Below are 19,117 nucleotides of genomic sequence, written 5' to 3'. Positions count from 1 at the left end.
TATTCAGACAAGATCGGTCGAGAACTCTCTGAGTTACAGGAGGTCAATATCACAGTGCAACACGAAAAATACAACCATATACGGACACCATACGCGATAAAAGATGTATTTACAATTTTTGCCTCAGAGAGGCAAAGAAAGTGCATCAAGAAATTTTTGCAAGAAAATTATCACTTTTTTGCAAAAAATTTTATGTACCAAATTTTATCGAACTATCTTCAAAATTGCGGACGGACACACATCGTTTAATCGACTTAGAAAGTGACAGCAAACCGATCGGTATACTTTTAGGTGGGTGTTAGATTAATATTTTTGAGCGTAACAAACATCTGCACAAACGCATTATAGGTTAAATTCCGAAGGGCGTAGGACATGTTTTTTATACCAAAATATTCTCCGTAAAGATATCGTACTGAAAAATATAAAATTGTTCTTAAATAAAACAAGTAGGAAAGTATGGTCGGTCAAGCCCGACCATATAATACCCTACACTAAGTAAAAGAGCAAAAACATTTTTATTTTAAAATTTCAATAATTTATATTTTTGAGTGATTTTCGGAAGTGGGCCTTATATGAAATTAGATCGTGTGATTTAAGTCTACATGAAAATTTACTATGTTCGGAAGCGGGTCTATATGGGAGCTATGACTAATTATGAACCGATCGTAACATAATTTGGTGACATGTAAATTAAACATTTATGACCGATAAAGTCCAATTTCGGGAGGACATTTGTATGGGGATTTCGGATTTCGAGAAAAACATAACACCATAGAACAAACTCACAGGTTGGTAGAAATCATATCCAAGACATTTGAAGAAAAAAAATATTGTTCTGCACTCTTCATCGACGTTTCGCAAGCCTTCGACAAAGTATGGCATGAAGGATTATCGATAAAAATAAAACAATATTTACCAGTGAACACACACAAGCTTCCAGAAAGTTATTTAAGTCATCGAAAGTTCGTTCTTAAAGAGGGAGACTTCATAAGTTCACCATAGCCTATTGAAGCAGGCGTACCCCAAGGAAGTGTACTGGGTCCCTTCCTATATTTGCTATATACTTGTGATATGCCTACAAACAGTCGAACCCACATATCTACTTTTGCTGATGACACAGCTATACTAGCCATTCATGAAAACCCCCAAGAAGCATCTGTACTGTTACAAGACCATATACTCGACATAGAAAGGTGGTTAAAACAATGGAGAATAAAAGTAAACGAGCAAAAATGTATACATCTTACATTCACATTGCGTAGAGAATCGTGCCCTCCAATCCTAATATATAATCATATAATACCTCAAAAAACTGAAGTTAAATATCTAGGTCTGCATCTAGACCGACGTCTTACCTGAAAAAAGCATATAGATACGAAATTGACTGAATGAAATTGATGAAATGAAGTTAAAATTACTACAAATTTACTGGCTAATTGGTAAAAACTCGAGACTGAGTTTAGATATCAAACTTTTGCTGTACAGTTCAGTAATAAAACCCATATGGTGCTATGGAATTCTATCTCAGCTTCTAATATTCCTCAGCTTCTAATATTGAAAAAATTCAAAGATTCCAAAATAAAATATTACGAATGATAACAGCAGCGCCTTGGTATGTGAGAAATATTAACATTCATAAGCACCTAGGTGTCTCCCTGGTGAAAAATGAAATAAAAAAACAAGCGGAGTCATATTTTAAAAAGTTAGAAGTTCACCCAAACCCACTTGCACGAACATTAATGGGAAGTAATGGCTACAACCGACTAAGAAGAAGGAATCCAACAGACCTGCGCCAATGATAGGATCTATAAATTAAACAAAATTTTTCGTCCAACTGTGGTGGGACGTAAATAAAAAAATAATATTTAGATTTAAGATTTGAACAAATTATTGATAGTTCACATTATTTTGTGAAGATACAATAAATAAAATATGAAATAAAAAAAAAAAAAATTGTATGGGGCTATGTGAAATAATGGACCGATTTTAGCCAGTTTCAATAGGCCAACTTTCCAAATTTTATAGAAATATCTTCAAAATTGCAACCTGTACTTTGGTCACAAGGTTTACACGGACAGACAACCAGCCAGCCAGACGGACGGCTGGCTGGTTGGCGTATTTCTTATTTTATAGATCATTTAGTTGTCTAACTACAAAATTCAGGTATATTCGGTCAAAAAGAACGCCCAATATTTTTATAATATTTTGGTCCCATATGCACTATGGCAGAAATTCCAAATTTTGAGTCAAAAAGTCGGTTTTTCAACATCATATTTTTAAAAATTTTTTGTGGCGTTCAATTGCCAAATTATTGAAAAGAAAAAATTTATACAAATAATGAAAGTTAACAACCCATAATTAGACATAAAATGCTGATAATATGCAAATTTATTATAATTCGTGTTATCAATTGTGAAGTAATATAATTTTTATTAAATAAAACGTTTACAAAATATATTTTCGAAAAAATAAATCTTTGAATATGGATTCTATTAATCTTGGTGTGTATTTTTAACAGTTGTAAAGATATTTTGTAAATGTTTCTATTTGGCACTTATTTTGATGTATTTACTGAGTCAACATTTTTGGAAATTATGAATTGTGTTATCGTCTTTTGTGGAGTAGAACTCCCGTGGATAACAAATTTAAAGGAGTATCCCACATGTAGTTATTCGTGGGAGAGTAAGGTTTAATGCCATATAAAATTTGTTTGCAAATAATTGCAAACTCACGGCTTAATGCTGCTTTTGCAAAAGGTAAGTTCATATGGGAGCCCCACGAATACACTGACACGACTTTCATAACTTTGACTAAGGATTATCGAAATGTATCTATCAAATTATAAAGGGGTGTTTTAGAGAGTAAACATTAAATTTTTTCGAAACTCCCTCTTATGGGCGGCCCACTACAAAAAAGGGGGCGTTGACCGCCCATTTTTACTCAAATCGAATATTTTGACAGTAGAAGGCTGCACATCAAAATTGGTGAGTCTTTGCTTGTCGGGAAATAGTTTTTGCCGCTACTTGGGGTTTTTCGGCCATAGTGCAATGTATGGCAAAATGTTAAAATGCCAATAACTCGGAAATTATAAGAGATAAATAGCACATACTCACACGCCTTACCAAAAACATAAAAATCTTTGAAATCGGCTGGGAAACAAAAAAATGGCACGTGTTTACAAAATTGTACATGTCGAAAATACGCTTATTTGCGCCCCCATACCGACGTCCCTGGACCACTTATAGGTCAGTTTTAATAACTTAAAGTCGAATACTCCTTGTCTACGCTCATGTCAAATATTATCCCGATCGGACCAGCCAGATTTATTTGCAACAAATTTTGATTCTGCCCCACTGTGCATTCGGATTGCATAGACATTTTAACTACATAAGTCATCATTCGCATTTACTTCTGTTGTAACCTCACTTTACACAATCGTATAAAATATTAAAATATAAATAATTCTTTTAGAAATTTGCATCCTTTGAAATCACTGTCCAACGATCCACTTTAAGCAAACAAATGAAGTGAATATAAATAAATATTAGAAAAGGAAAATCTGTAATGCATTGATTTATGTACGATTCAGTGAACGAGTGAATAGAGATGAAATGGAAAAGATTTTCCATCCTTTAAAATGAAAAATAACTTTAAATAGCAATAATTTATTTTAAAATGACATAAAACATATAGACATCTATAAATTTCTCTATTGGATAAAGATTAATGCCAGTTAATATTCCAAGGTCAAATTCAAATCATATTGAAATTCGTACTCGTACTGACTCAGTTGTTAGTATCTTTATAGAAAAACACATTATTTATTATGAATATGTAAACAAACGATAAGATTAAGAGAAAAATAATCTTTAGATTTGTTTACTTAATACCCTTTTAGATTTACTTTTATTAAGAGCTGTAGATAATGTTGACATTTTACAAGTAAAATCGATATATAGCTGGTAGATATTCATTTATAAATATGTGTTTCTACTGTATTGTAAATAAAATACAATAAATACATCTAAATTAAGAATTAAATTATAATTTGTTTCTATAAGCATTTCGCTGGTTGCGTAAGGTTTTCTGATGAACTGGCACCTTTATTAAAGTTTTGATTATAATTTTACAAGAATTTTGAGTTCCAAAACCTAAATAAGAAAACTCTGTTTCATCATAAATATCATGTTCAGATGTTTCATACATTTTTTTTTAATTCCTAGTAGAAAAGATTAATTTATGGAATAATTTGTAAATGTTTAAATTGAAAACACCTTACGATAAGCTGTTGGCTTTCCTTACAATGAATAGAAAAACGCAATAGAAAGGAAATTCTAATTACATTATGAATAGCGTGTAATATTAAATAGAAAGTTAAATGATTTACACAGTTATTTATATTTTCAAATAAATGTACATATTTTCTGTTTTTCTATTAAATTGAAAAATCTATTATTAATGTTTTAAAGTCGCATGAACACAATTGATGACAATAGATTTTTAATCATTTCGTTTCTTTTCTTCGGCACGTGATTTATTGTATTGTGTGGTAACCAGGCGACCCAGCAAGATCCCAATCTTTTGCTCTTTAAGGAGACACGTGCAGAATTTGTAACATTAAGAATGACATTTTATGAAATTGACAGATGTTAATAGAAATCACAATGTAGATTTGATGTGTTTTTTCACTTACGCAGCACAAGCAGCAAAAGGAAATAAATAAATAAATGAAATGACATAAAATAAAATAAAATGAATTCCTGTCTTATACAAATGAATAATGTGACCAATTTTATTCCTGTTATTAAACTCGTTACTCATAACACAGTGCAACAGCGCAAAAAACACACGATCATGATAATATAGGTTCGACTCTACTACCAAAGGGTAGTAGAACCCTATACTCAGTTTGTCCATTTTGGTTACCAACCTTTTTGTATAGGCCCAAAATATTCTGAAAATCAGTGGGCCCTCAAAAACAGGTGTCATTAGTTTTTGGCCAAGAGCTAACTCAGACTTGGTGATACCGCTCAACTTTATATGGCAATAATATAGCTAAGAGTTCACCAAACAAATTTTGTTAACACTTTTTCCCAAAAAAATTGATTATTCTTGCAATTTTTTGAAAATATATAGGAAGAACATTTTTTTCACTTGTTTTAGAATAACTTACAGGTCTCCTAAGTTTTCACTATGTTCAGCATAATTGTAGCTACGGTAAAGCTGAATAACTCTTGTGAACATATCGATGTAATCTGAACGTGTTTAGGCACTCTAAATAAAAATGTTAGTTCTTACTATTTTTAGACTCTAAAACTAAGATTTTTTGTTAAAATAGTATGATCAAGTCCACATTTCTATGTTAAGCGGTGTCATCAAGTCTGAATTAGCTGTTGGTCAAAAACTGATGACACCTTTTTTGAGGGGCTACTGATTTTCAGAATTTTTGGGGGCCCATAAAAAATCATGACTGCATCGGAAGAGGCACAGACATAGTTAATTCGTCTTAGAATTTTATGACGAGCCAGAATATTTATACTTTTTATTTCTACGACCAAAATTTCGGTATTGTTACAAACGGAATGAAAACTTATTATAGCGTCCAGTTTAATTTATTTATCCAAACTTCCTTTTCTCCTGTCCTATTACTAATTTAATTACCGGTTCATAAATCAGTGGGTCACGTTACGTATGAGCAATATTTGTTCCATTTATTTACGAAGCACAATAAGTATACGTCGTTTATTTATATATTTAAAAAATGCTTCTGCAAAATTAATTTAATTTCAATAGGCATTATTTAAAAAAAAGTATTCAAAATGAATATTTTTTATTGTTTCCACACCTTTAATGCTCCGTACATGAAAGTTCAAAGAAAAAATACATTAAACAAACCTGAATACAATAAAACAGAACAATTTAATAAAACATAAAATCACCGAATGCTGATTGTTGTTGAATAATACAATTCAAAATATTTCCATTAAACATTTTTAAGCGGAAAATCATAAACATTCATTAATAAGGATAAAATTGATAACAATGTGAAAATAATGATTGAAATATTTTTCAACATAATGTAAAAATGTATACAAATGTCAATCAATTTTGTATATTTGTTAAGATCTGTGTAAGTAATCAACATAAATATTTTTGTAGTAAAAAAAAAAAACACAGTTTCGGTTATAATAAATCGAGAACAGGCGGATTTATGTGGAAACGCATGTTTTTTCTCGAACAGAGAAAACAGATTTGTAGTAGCAACCGATCAAATTTTACAGTTGTGGCAACAAAATACTAGAAGGGGTAACAAAAGTTTGGTTGCTTCAACCGAAATTCTTCTTCATCAACTGACTTTCTGAACTGAAAAATTCTATGTGTACAACCAAATCATTCGATGAGCAACAAATTCGGTTGTCAATAAAAATTTCAGAATTTCAGCTGCTCCCATCGGGATAAAATTTGACGTGGGTATAGAAAAGGAGTATTTTTTGTTTTCCATCCGATTTCTAAGATTTCTATATTTATAGTGAAATATTTTTGAAGGACGGAGTTTTAAAGTGGCATATTTTTGAATTTTTTTTTTATAAGACCAAAAATTAACTTATCTAAACAAAAAAAATGGTTGTGATACACATATGTTCCTAAAATTTGAAATGCTATTAAAATTTTGATAACATTTTTAGTTTTAGAAACTCAATAAATATGTAATATGAAATTAAATCTTTATTTGTTAACAAAACTCAGTGATATTCTCCACGTTTTTTAAATTTTTCATTATAAATAACAAAGTGTAAAAAAAATTTGTCAAAGGGAATCGCGCAATTCCTAAAAATTAAAGCGAAAATCCCAAATATGGTATTTTTTAAAATTTTGTCCATAAGGTCTACATTTCCATCGGGGCTGGGAAAATACTTTGGGGATAAATAGGGAACACACCAAGGTTTCTAAATCAACTTTCCGTTTTCTGATCCTAGCTTTAAGATTTTAGAAATGTTACCCAAAGTTGAAATTTAAAAAAAAATTTATGAAAAAAGAGTTAAGTCACCTTTTCGTCCAAAACAGTAAAAATGTAATATTTTTTTAATTGAAAATCGTTTACTTTTGGATACATAATCGATATTACTCTGAAACATTTTGTATATTATTGGTAATTTAGCTGTGTAAATTATAAAGGAAATTCGTGTCCATTCCATCTAAAAGTACGCATTATATAATTTGAAAGTAAATTTTTAATTAGGCTTAAGTTCATTTTTATTATAATTTATTTGTAATAATTCAAAGAATCTCACTGAATACTAAAATTTTAGACAATTAGAATGCATTTTCTACCCTGCCAAATGCGTCATCAACAATCTTCATTGTCAAGGTCTATTTGTAAATATCATCTATTTAACTTACTATTATTAGGGAAGCCTAATTCATATTTTATATTATTTGTAAATTAGACGAAATTTCAAATATTTTTATTATATACATATGTGTATTTTTATTATTACAAATTTATCATTTATTAGTGTTATCAATATAAAATATGAATTAGGCTTCCCATATTCTAATTCCTAATAATAGTAAGTTAAATAGATGATATTTACAAATAGACCTTGACAATGAAGATTGTTGATGACGCCCTTGGCAGGGTAGAAAATGCATTCCAATTTGCCAATTGTCTAAAATTTTAGTATTCAGTGATATTATTTGAATTATTACAAATAAATTATAATAAAAGTGAATTTAAGCCTAATTAAAAATTTACTTTCAAATTATATATATAAAAAAAGTTCAAATAATTACCAAATATCTATAAGTACGCATTATATTTTAACAAAAGCGGAACAAGGTGTGGCAAAATTTTAATATTTCAATTTTGAAATGCCTATAACTCGGAAATTATAAGAGATAAATAGCATACGCATGCCTAGCCTAGCGAATCAAATTCATGGCACGTATTTAAAAATTTTACATGTCGAAGGTACCCTACATTGAGGCTCCATAGCGCCCCCCATGGAGAATTTTTAGGACCCAGTTTGCGGCAATTATTTATCGATTTGAGGCATATTTTTTTATAATTCATATTTGGTTTTATTTTACTTTTAAATCCATATTTATGAGGACATTTTCCCAATTTTTAATCAAAATATCAAAATATATTTGACCCAAAATACTGGTAAAAATGACAAAAACGAATTTAAAGACATTTAAAAAACTGAGTTCGTAGCTCGATAGATAATAAAATTCTGCATCATATGTGAATCTTCAAGACTTTGTGTAGGGATTTGTAGTTTTGAGACAATGTCAAATTCTGGAATGTGCAGAAAATTAAATGAGTTTTTACCAGAGACCAAAAATAACTGTTATTAAATATTTTGAGACAGAAAAAGTTAGGCATAAATCAATGAATAAATTTTAAGTTTTCAAATAAGAGTTATTCATAATAAATATTTTTTTCGTTGCTCATAACTTTTTTTTTTAATTTGTATGTTTTTAAGTTGCCTAATAAGAGTTATTCTAAAGAATATATTTTTTTCGTTGCTCATAACTCAAAAAAAGTTTCTTTCGCCACCTTGATTGCATTTTATTAGTATATTTATTGAATTTAACCTTTAAAGTCGCAAAAAATAAGCTTGGTATGCGATTGATGTTTTTTATTGTGTGTTTTTTAATTATGAAGAATTTTGTTTCACAATCAATGTTTTAGAAAACGCATTGTCCGCCAAGTTGCACCTTTTCTCAGTCAACAAAATACGCAAAGCAGAAAATGCTCTTTCAACAGAAAGCCGATTAGCCGGCAGACAATATGAACAAATTTATTTAAAAATTGCAAAAGTATCCTTTTTCTCTTCCTAATATTGCAACAAATCGGCTTCTACGTCCAGTCTGATAGGTTTAAAGCCTTTGACATCTTCTGAAGATAAAACCGTTTCAAGTTCTCTAATTGATGTTCCGAACAACGATGACGTATTTAGATTCGTCAATCAGAAAATCGGATATTGGTTGAAGTGGAGATACTTCAGGTGAAGTTAAATCGAAAATAAAAGATATGAGTAACGAAAAAAAATATTTATTATAAATAACTCTTATTAGGCAACGTAAAAAATATAAATCGAAAATAAAAGTTATGAGTAATGTAAAAAAATATTTATTATGTATAACTTTTATAAGGCAACGTACAAACATAAAAATCTAAAATAAAAGTTATGACCAAGAAAAAAAATATTTATTATGAATAACACTTATTGAAAAGCAAAACTTATTTTCATTGAGAATAACTATTATTTAAAGAAACAAAAATTTATTTCTACAATATAACAGTTATGGCTAAATTTTTTTAGATATTTCTTATAACAGTTATGTTTCTGGTTTTTACTGATGTTTTTATTTTAAGAGGTTTACATGATACTTTTGTGGATAAGCGAATATATGTTTGATGTTGATTTTTTTCTTGAAAGACTTGATCAAATCAAAAATATACATTAAATATTTATGTTGGAAAAATTCATTATAAAACAGAGATCGAAAATAACTCGTCCATATACCAAAAAACCCAAATTGTGATTTATATTTTAATGATAAAAATAAATCACTGAAAATAACAGTTATAAAATGATTTCTATTTAAATGGTATGGTATGACCTTTATTAATTTTTGTTGTTTTTTAATGATTTGGTGTGAGATAAAAAATTCATTTGTTCTTGTTCTTAATACCTATTACTTTCTCTTTTATTTACAAACAATAACATATTATTAGTAATTTTTAACCAATTATGGAAATAATATGATAAGTACGAAGTAATGAAGTCTGAGTAACAGAAATGAGATTTTTTTTTAAATTGTTATTAATCTTTTGATAAATTTTGTATATTTACGCGTTGATTTGCATCAAATGCATTTTTGCTATTTATTTTTCATGTTCGCAAATAAAAGTCACAAGATAACCTTTACGAAAAAAATAAATTATAAATCACTCAACCAGATTATTTGTGTTTTGTTTCTTTTAGGTTTCTCTCAACCCCAAACCTAAAATGTTCTCAAATAAATCACTATCTCAGTGATATATCACAAAAAATTATTTTTAAATAGCTGCGAATGAGAATTTACCATTGAAATGAAAGTGAGCCCTTTATTTTCGGTCTCTGTTATAAAATTATAAAAATTATAAAATTTTTTTCCAAAAAAAAAAAAATAAAGTTTATAAAGGTGAATTAACAAATGTACAAACAATGTTGTACACCAACAAAAAAGTGAAATGTCTATTTTTGGAAGCAAGAAATGAAATTTGCGCATGTTTGTGCCATAATTTTTATGATTTTTTGAGAATTTCACAATTTTTCTATTTTTATCAATCAAATCACTTTTACTGATTTTTTTATTTTATATAAAATTGTTTTTATGGGTAAACGAATGGAGGTTAACATTTTTCATCTCAAAGACTTGATCAAGATTTTTTTGCAATTTTAAACAAAACAAAAATATTTTCAATATTTATCTTGGAACATTTCGCTCAAAAATTAAAAATCGGTTTTAGAACACATTTATTAAATAGATCAAAAAGAAGAATGTTTCTAAAGATCAAGGTAACTGATATACAAATCATGTTATAGTCTATTTTTCGAAAAAAGAAAGCAAAATTTTAAGCCATTATTTTTTTTTAGCGATTTAAGAAAATTTCACCTTTTTCCTTTTTTTGCTCAAAAGTCACTTTTTATACATTTTTATAAGTCACACAACTTTTAACACTTAACAATGTATTACATGCCTATTAAAGAGGAATATCCGGAACAGGTTTAAACTGATTTTCTGAAGCAGGCTTTATATGGGGAGATATAAATGTGAAGTTTGCAAAACTACTAAACCTCCTAATGTTGTTTTAAAACCAGAAATGGGAAAACAAGCGGATTCATTTGTCCATTTCAGACGCTATATATTTCGCTATATATAGAAAATCCTAAAATATTGGTATGTTTATAGTATTGGATGACCTTACTATATTTCACTGGTTGTTTCCCAAGAAAAAATTTACATCAAATGTCATCATGGATTATCTGGAAAAACAAATTTTTCGCATTTATGTAGTTCCAGAAAACACAGTTAGTGGCAATGGTTCGCAGTTCCGAGAAAACGATTTTAACGCCTTTTTGACTAGCTACAGTGTTGATCACATTTAAACAGCCGTCTGTTCACCATAAAGTAATGCTTCTGAATACGTTAACCGATTTGTCATCGCCGTTACAAGAGCTTACCTTAAAAACAATCTTTGCGATTGGGATGCAAATGTAAAAAAAATCACGCCATTTCCGGATTGGTTAATTATGATCGCATTATTTTCATTTGGATGATTTGCAAGGCCGATCAGTTGGTACTTATCACCCTAACACCTTTCTTGTGCAAGATAACAGAGTCATGAATTCATCACTATTATCTAGTTTTGTAGAGATCGGTTTGAACGTAAGATACGTTACGCCAGTGATTTACCCGATCTCATAAGATTTTAATAGCTATGTCCGTCCGTCAGTCTGTCTGTCTGTTGAAAATACGATAGGGCCCAAATGAAAGGTTGAAAATTGGGCCACATTTGACCCTAGTCCCCATAAAAGAGAATAAAACTTCAACATTCATAATTGTCTTATAGTAATTAATATCATGATGCAATTGGACATAAACAGAAATACTTAGAATTTTTTAAAAAAAATCAAAGAAATATTCTTGGGAATTTATATTTGTTCTAAGTGCTTTTAGTTTCTCTACTTATTTGTTTTTATTTTAGCTTATTTTCTTCTTTTTTTTAAACTCAATTCTTAATTTTAATCAAAAACATCTTTAAACTGATTCCACCACACTTCTTGACTTTGTTCTCTTATTACAGTCGTCTGCACTAAATGTTCTCAGCTGTTTACTCTTATTGTTCTATATACAGTTCTTATTAATGTTGTTTTACAAAGAGGAGCGAGCGTTTCAAAGTTGTACAATTGATAAATTGAAAATTCTTAATTTCTGACATTCAACCATCGCAACAACAAACAAATAAACACAACAAGTATAACAACGAAATGAAAATGAATTATTTACTTTTGTAACTAAATATTAACTCAACATTCTACATTCAACACACAGCCACCCACCCACACTCTGAGACATTTAAAAAACACAGTATTTGATTATTTTGTTTTGTAGACCAAATTACAAAACAAGCAACAATTAATGTTTGTAACTTTTGTAATTATTTGAAAAATGTTTGTATAAATTGCATTTTATTTACAATTTATTTCACACAGTGTTGCGCCATGATATTGGGATGTTTATGAAAAGGAATATTCGAATGTAATGCATGTAACCTGAAACATTATTAAAATTTTAAAGCAAATGGTCCCAACATATCGCTGATTGTGGTAAACATAATCCAAGAGCAACATATTATGATAATAATTGTGATTGTGGTAAAAACATGTTATGATCATTATTAGTATCATTAAATATAGTCGTAATATCATTATTATATATGATAATATGTTCTGAAGTAATCATATTATAATAAAACGTATTCATATTTATAACCAATTAAAATCATATCATGATTCAATTAAATCATATTATGATACAAAGTAAACATGTTATTATGAAAAGGTTTTTTTTGGGATTACAAAATTTAATTTTAATAGGGGTTAGTTTTAATGCACAAAATTTAAAATATTAGGAAACATAAAAATATTACAAAAATACCACTATAGAGCGAATGTGAAAAGACACTCAACCTTTACTTGTAAAAATATCATAGCATAGACAAATACCAACAATAAAAACTAATGCAAAAGCATTTGTAAGTTTAGATGGTTGTACATAAGTCAATTCACAAGGTATCCTATCATGTCATATTGTATAATGTTCTAATATTTCACAGTGGTTTGGAAATGTTGTTATTCTTTTTCGAGCTAAAAATATCATAAAATAATATTACTCTGTATGCTATGTTTATTGTGTTATCGTAACCAAACAGCAGAGACCTGCGACGAATTTCAGAATTCGAATTTTATAGCCAACTAGCTGAACCATGTTTATTGGGTTAAAAGATAGTACATAGGGTGTCAATAATGTACCAAAATACAGTTTTTACCCGTTTTCTCCCCTAAAAAGTTCGAATTTCGAAAAAGTTTTCGAAATTTTTTTTTTGTATCTTCATTAGTTTTTAAGATATAAAGTTACCGAATTTACCTGTTTTTACCTGTTTTTACCCCCTAAACGTTCGAATTTCCAAAAATCCCTTCTTTTAAAATTTCATGATTCTAACTTCAGTCGTTTGGGCTGTGCGATGATGAATCAATCAATCAGCCAGTCAGTAACTCTTTTATATATATAGATAGTACTCTTTTATATACAGTGGTGGCCACCAATTTAAGACAAATACTTGAATTTTTTTCATCAACTGAATTTTTAGTGCGATAGAGCCAAAATAAAAGGATCTCTAAGGGATGAAATTTATTATTAATGTTTCTAGTTTCTGAAAAATGTTTGGAAAAATCGGTAAAACATTTATGGACAAAGATATGTGGAAATACGTTGACCCATCTCAGCGAACATCCGCTGTTAATAACATGATATGACCGAAACTAATGGAACTAAAAATACGAAATTTGGTCTGAATTTTTTATAATAATAAAATTATAATGATATAAATGTGAGAAAATATGTTTATTTAAAAAAAAAAATTTTTGGTCAAGTTGTAGAAAAATTGTATATGTTCATGGTGAATACGTATGAATTGACACAGTCGAATAAAACACACTTGTGTGTTAAAACAGTCGTCATGCTTACATATTTGTGGAAATATTTGAAAAAATAATTGACAATTACATGGAATTTAGCAAACAATTTTTGTCTTAAATTCCTGGCCACCACTGTATATAGATATAGCTGATGTTTTAAAAATAAATTTCGACCTCCGTAGGCCCGCCATTTTTTTGATTTATGTTAGAATTTCAATATCTTCCGATATTAAAAATTTCAGCTCATTCGGATCATAAATGGATTTTTGGCGATTTTTTATATAAATTTGAGACCCTAGGTGACCACCTTTGAGGGGCTATGCCCCATTAGCGCTAGGAAGCTGAACAAACGCAAGTCAGCTCGAAAACACCTCAGCTCCTATCGTATGAAATTGTTGGTGGCATGTCACAGTGTCCATTGACATTATGTCCATGGACATTATGCCACTCCAAAAGGTGAAATTGTGTCCATGGTCATTTTGTCATTTCGGTAGTGTCATAATGTCCATGTGTAATGTATCGTAAAGTCCATGGACATAATGACAATTTTGGAGTGACATGATATTTAAAAAATAATTTAACTATTTATGTTGCAAATTTAAAGTAGCAATAAGACGATAGCTACGATTTTTAGTTATTATCTGAATTTTGTGGAGTTCAGACGTCACAAATTTAAAGTTTAAAAAAGTAAAATTGTTAAAGAATTATAAATAGATAAAATGTAAAATATGAATATGAATTTAGGAATGAATTTGACAAAAAAAGAAAGTTCAATAAAAAATGTAAGAACTTTCACAACAAAAAAAATGTTTTTAATCATTTATTTACAAGAAAAACTTTATTTTGCGAAGCCGCCTGCTGCCTTCTATGGAGAAGAAAGTCGATAAGAAAAACTTTATTTCGCAGAAAAAGGTTTTTATTATTGGCGGCCTGTGGCCGCTCTTAGGGGCTTTCTCATCCATGGAACGCGGCAGGCGGCTTCGCTACACGAAGCTTTCTAATATATGAAAATGCAAACTGTTGCTGTGATCTTGATTTGTTTCAAAAATTTTATAAAAATGAGTTTATCTAAAAAAATATTTGGACAATTATGACACTTTCAAAAGTGTCATAATATCCATATGCAAAGTGACATAGTGTCCATAGACATTATGACACTACCGAAATGACATAATGTCCGTGGACATAATGTTACTTAATGGGGTGTCATTATGTCCATGGACACTGTGACATGCCACAGGGGTTAACAATATCCGTAATAGTTCCCGAGATACCGAATTATTTACAAAAAGAAACGTTTCTAAACCACTGTGTTATGGTTTATATCCTAGTAATTTTGAATTAAAAAATCGTAAATTAGCAAAACAAATAAAAAAAATTAATTTAATACATATTAGACAATAGACTGAGATATGTGTTTTAAGAAATAATTTTAACAAATTTGTGACTGAAAACTAAATTTCGTTATAACTACTAAAATATTTATTTTTAATCCCTATTTAGTATTTCTAGAATCGAAAAAATTTTTTTTAAATTTTATTCCAAAATATGTTGATAATGTAAAATTTGGGATGAAATTTTATGACTTATTTCATCCCGTTTAGTTTTAATGCGTTTTTTTTAGTTAAACATATATGGATACATAAAATACAAAAACTATTTTTAATTAAATTTTTTAAATTTTTTGTGAAAATATTTGTAGTTTCTGCAATTGTTTCATAGATAATGAAGCACAACTTTAGACCTTGAGAACAAGAAAAATATATTCGGCTATGCCGAATCTTATATCCCACCACCAATATAATTCGGGCACCGATTGTTGTCCGCTTTGTTTAAAAGCATATATATAGTTCACCCGATTGTTAGAGGATGATAATGTTGGCCTTATATAGACCAACACTATGCCTCGATAGTCGCACAACACAGTAGTAAGACATACTTAGAAAAAATGTCATTTCCCTAATATCTTTCTACATAAATTGTATCTATGAATTGAACATATGGGGCATTTCATGTCAAGTGAACCAACTTTTGAAATCGATGTCTTCCGATCGGGATGAAATTTGCACCAAGGTTAGCTCTATTGGATAGTAACTCAGACACAATTTTTCAACAACATCGGTCGAGAACTCTCTGAGTTATAGGGGGTAAAATTTTGACAATTTGGTCAAACAGGGGTTTTTTCTTATCCATGTAACTTATTACCTATTGTTCTTAGCAAAATGTGTCCCAAATAGTATAGATAGCTATTTCTTCGATCTTTCGAAAAAAAATATTTAAAAAAAAATAAAAAATTTTTAATAATTTTTTTCCGAAATCAAAAACTTTTTTGACTTTTTTTTAAAATTTTGCCAAAAAATCAAAAATTGTATATCTTGAGTTACAAAATATTTATTTTGATAGATATCCCACTCGTATCCCACTAAGGGACCTAAAATATCTTAAAGGAATGGACCTAAGCTTTCTTTTGACTAAAAAAAAATTTTTAAAAAAGGGCCCATTTTGAAAAAAAATTCGAATTTGCAAAAAAAAAGTCAATAATTGAATGTCTTGAGTTACAACATTTTTATTTTAATAGATATCCTACTCACATCTTCCTAAGTGACAAAATAGGTCTTAAAGGAAAAGACCTAAGCTTTCTTTTGAGCAAAAAAAAATTTTTAAAAAAAAGTCCCATATTGGAAAAAAATTTCGATTTTGCAAAAAAAAATTAAAAAATTGTTACAAAATATTTATTTTGATAGATATCCCACTCGCATCCCACTAAGGGACTAAAAATATCTTAAAGGAATGCCCCTAGGCTTTCTTTTGAGCAAAAAAAAAATTAAAAAAGGGCCCATATTGGAAAAAAATTTTGATTTTGCAAAAAAAAATTAAAAAATTGTATGTCTTGCGTTACAAAATATTTATTTTGATAGATATCCCACTCGCATCCCACTAAGGGACTAAAAATATCTTAAAGGAATGGACCTAAGCTTTCTTTTGACTACAAATTTTAAAAAAAGGGCCCATTTGGAAAAAAAATCGTATTTGCAAAAAAAAAAGTCAAAAATTGTAAGTCTTGAGTTAAAAAATATTTATTTTGATAGATATCCCACTCGCATCCCACTAAGCGACCAAAAGGGTCTTCAAGGATAATATCTAAGCTTTTGTTTGACCTAAAAAAAAAGATTAAAAAAGGGTCCATTTTGAAAAAAAAAGTCAACAAAGTTTTTGATTTTGCAAAAAAAGTCAAAAATTTTATGTTTTGAGTTACAAAATATTTATTTTGATAGATATCCCACTCGCATCCCACTAAGCGACCAAGTAGGTGTTCAAGGAAAATATCTAAACTTTATTTTAAGAAAAAAAAAAAAAAAAAAAAAAAAAAAGGACCCATTTTAAAAAAAAAGTCAAAAAAGTTTTTGATTTCGGAAAAAAAATATTAAAAATTTTTTATTTTTTTTTTTAAATATTTTTTTTCGAAAGATCGAAGAAATAGCTATCTATACTATTTGGGACACATTTTGCTAAGAACAATAGGTAATAAGTTACATGGATAAGAAAAAAACCCTGTTTGACCAAATTGTCAAAATTTTACCCCCTATAACTCAGAGAGTTCTCGACCGATGTTGTTGAAAAATTGTGTCTGAGTTACTATCCAATAGAGCTAACCTTGGTGCAAATTTCATCCCGATCGGAAGACATCGATTTCAAAAGTTGGTTCACTTGACATGAAATGCCCCATATACATAAATAAATTTATTCCCAAAATTTTGTAATTTTGAATTTGTTCATACAAATATTCTCAAAAAATTTAAAAAGTAAACGAACGAATTACAAACTAATTTTCTTTTATTGTCATTATTTGGAAAGAAAAATTAAAAATAAAACTTTTTTTTATTTTACATTTTTTTACTTGGAATATTTTTTCATGTAAAAATTAGTGAAAGAGAAATATTATTTCTCTTGAAATGAATGTTAGATTTTACTGTTTATTTTTTACAATAACGGGTATTTGAAGAAACTACCTAGCAAAAACTTTATTTATTTAGTAAGCCAGCAAGTAATATTGGAGCAAACTGAAAACTACTTATTATTTGACTGAATAACTAGTTATTTGTGTTCGAGATTTTAAAAAATTCATGGGTCCTCTTTATAAATGTACTTACATTCAGCAGAGAATTAAGTAGATACATTCATAACAAGACTATGTAGCTGAAAAGTAAAACACAAAAAATATTGGGAAATAGGTATGTGGGAATCGAACCGACACATTATTTGCTTGTGTTTGAAAGTCTAGCTTCTAACTCTCTGATCCATGTACGAGTTATTTTATAGTAAGTCAAAGTTGGTTTTAACATAAACTAATTTATATAATTAGTATAATATGAACAAAAAAAATAATGGCTTTGACTGGTGGCGAACGATTAACCTCCCGTTCTCCAGTCAAACACACTAAAAAGTTCATTACCAACCTGTTTAAAAACAAGTACTTATTCTAGTAAATAAAATAATGTGTTGGGTAACCACCACTCATTACAAAATAATGTATGTGGTAACTAGTTGTCATTACAAAAATTCACCAAATTTTTGCTGGGTAGTGAAAACTAGAAAAAACTGTATTATTTCTAAAATTCGGAAATAATCTATTTTTTCAGTTTTTGTAAAAATTTTACAACTAAATTAATACTTTTGCAATTGGATGCAAAAAAATCGATATATGTACGTAATTGATGTTTAAATGAGAAATATTAAAATATTTACTTGTGTACGAGTTTTTGTCTTCGTAGGATACCGTTAAAATACTCGCAGTATGACCAACAAAATTTAATTCTTTTATCGGCAGATTCAAATCTCCAATTTCAAATTTTTAAAAATTTTGTTAAACAAATTTCAGAATTTTTCGATCATTACATTGGGATTTATTAACATTATAATAGGGAATAAAAATATGAAAAAATTATGTGAATGCCTCCTACAGTTTTTCCGTACCTGCGATTTAAATTTTGCGATTTTTGGGAAAAACTATTTTTTGGCCATATTTTGGCGAATGACCATGCCAAATCGCTCAGAACGTCCAATCTGGCATGAACTGTGTGCAACGTTGATGTGTTATGATGAAACCACATATCTTGGTGTCCATACCATCCATTTCAGGCCAAAATAAGTTGCTAATTGTCGACCTATTGCCCTCGCCATTGACGTTGGCACTGGCCTAACCAACGTCGTTCTCTTTTTTGGCAATGCATTAGGCACTCTTGGATCTCATATGGATTGGTATCATCCTAATTTTGACAATTTTGTTTGTTGAATTACCCAATCATCACCAATATGATTTTTTGATGAAAATTATGGTCAAAAGAGTACAACCATTTTGA

Source organism: Calliphora vicina, chromosome 4 (assembly GCF_958450345.1).
Source record: "Calliphora vicina chromosome 4, idCalVici1.1, whole genome shotgun sequence".
Taxonomy (NCBI): domain Eukaryota; kingdom Metazoa; phylum Arthropoda; class Insecta; order Diptera; family Calliphoridae; genus Calliphora; species Calliphora vicina.
The sequence above is the reverse complement of the archived record's forward strand: the minus strand, read 5'-3'. Positions refer to the sequence as shown.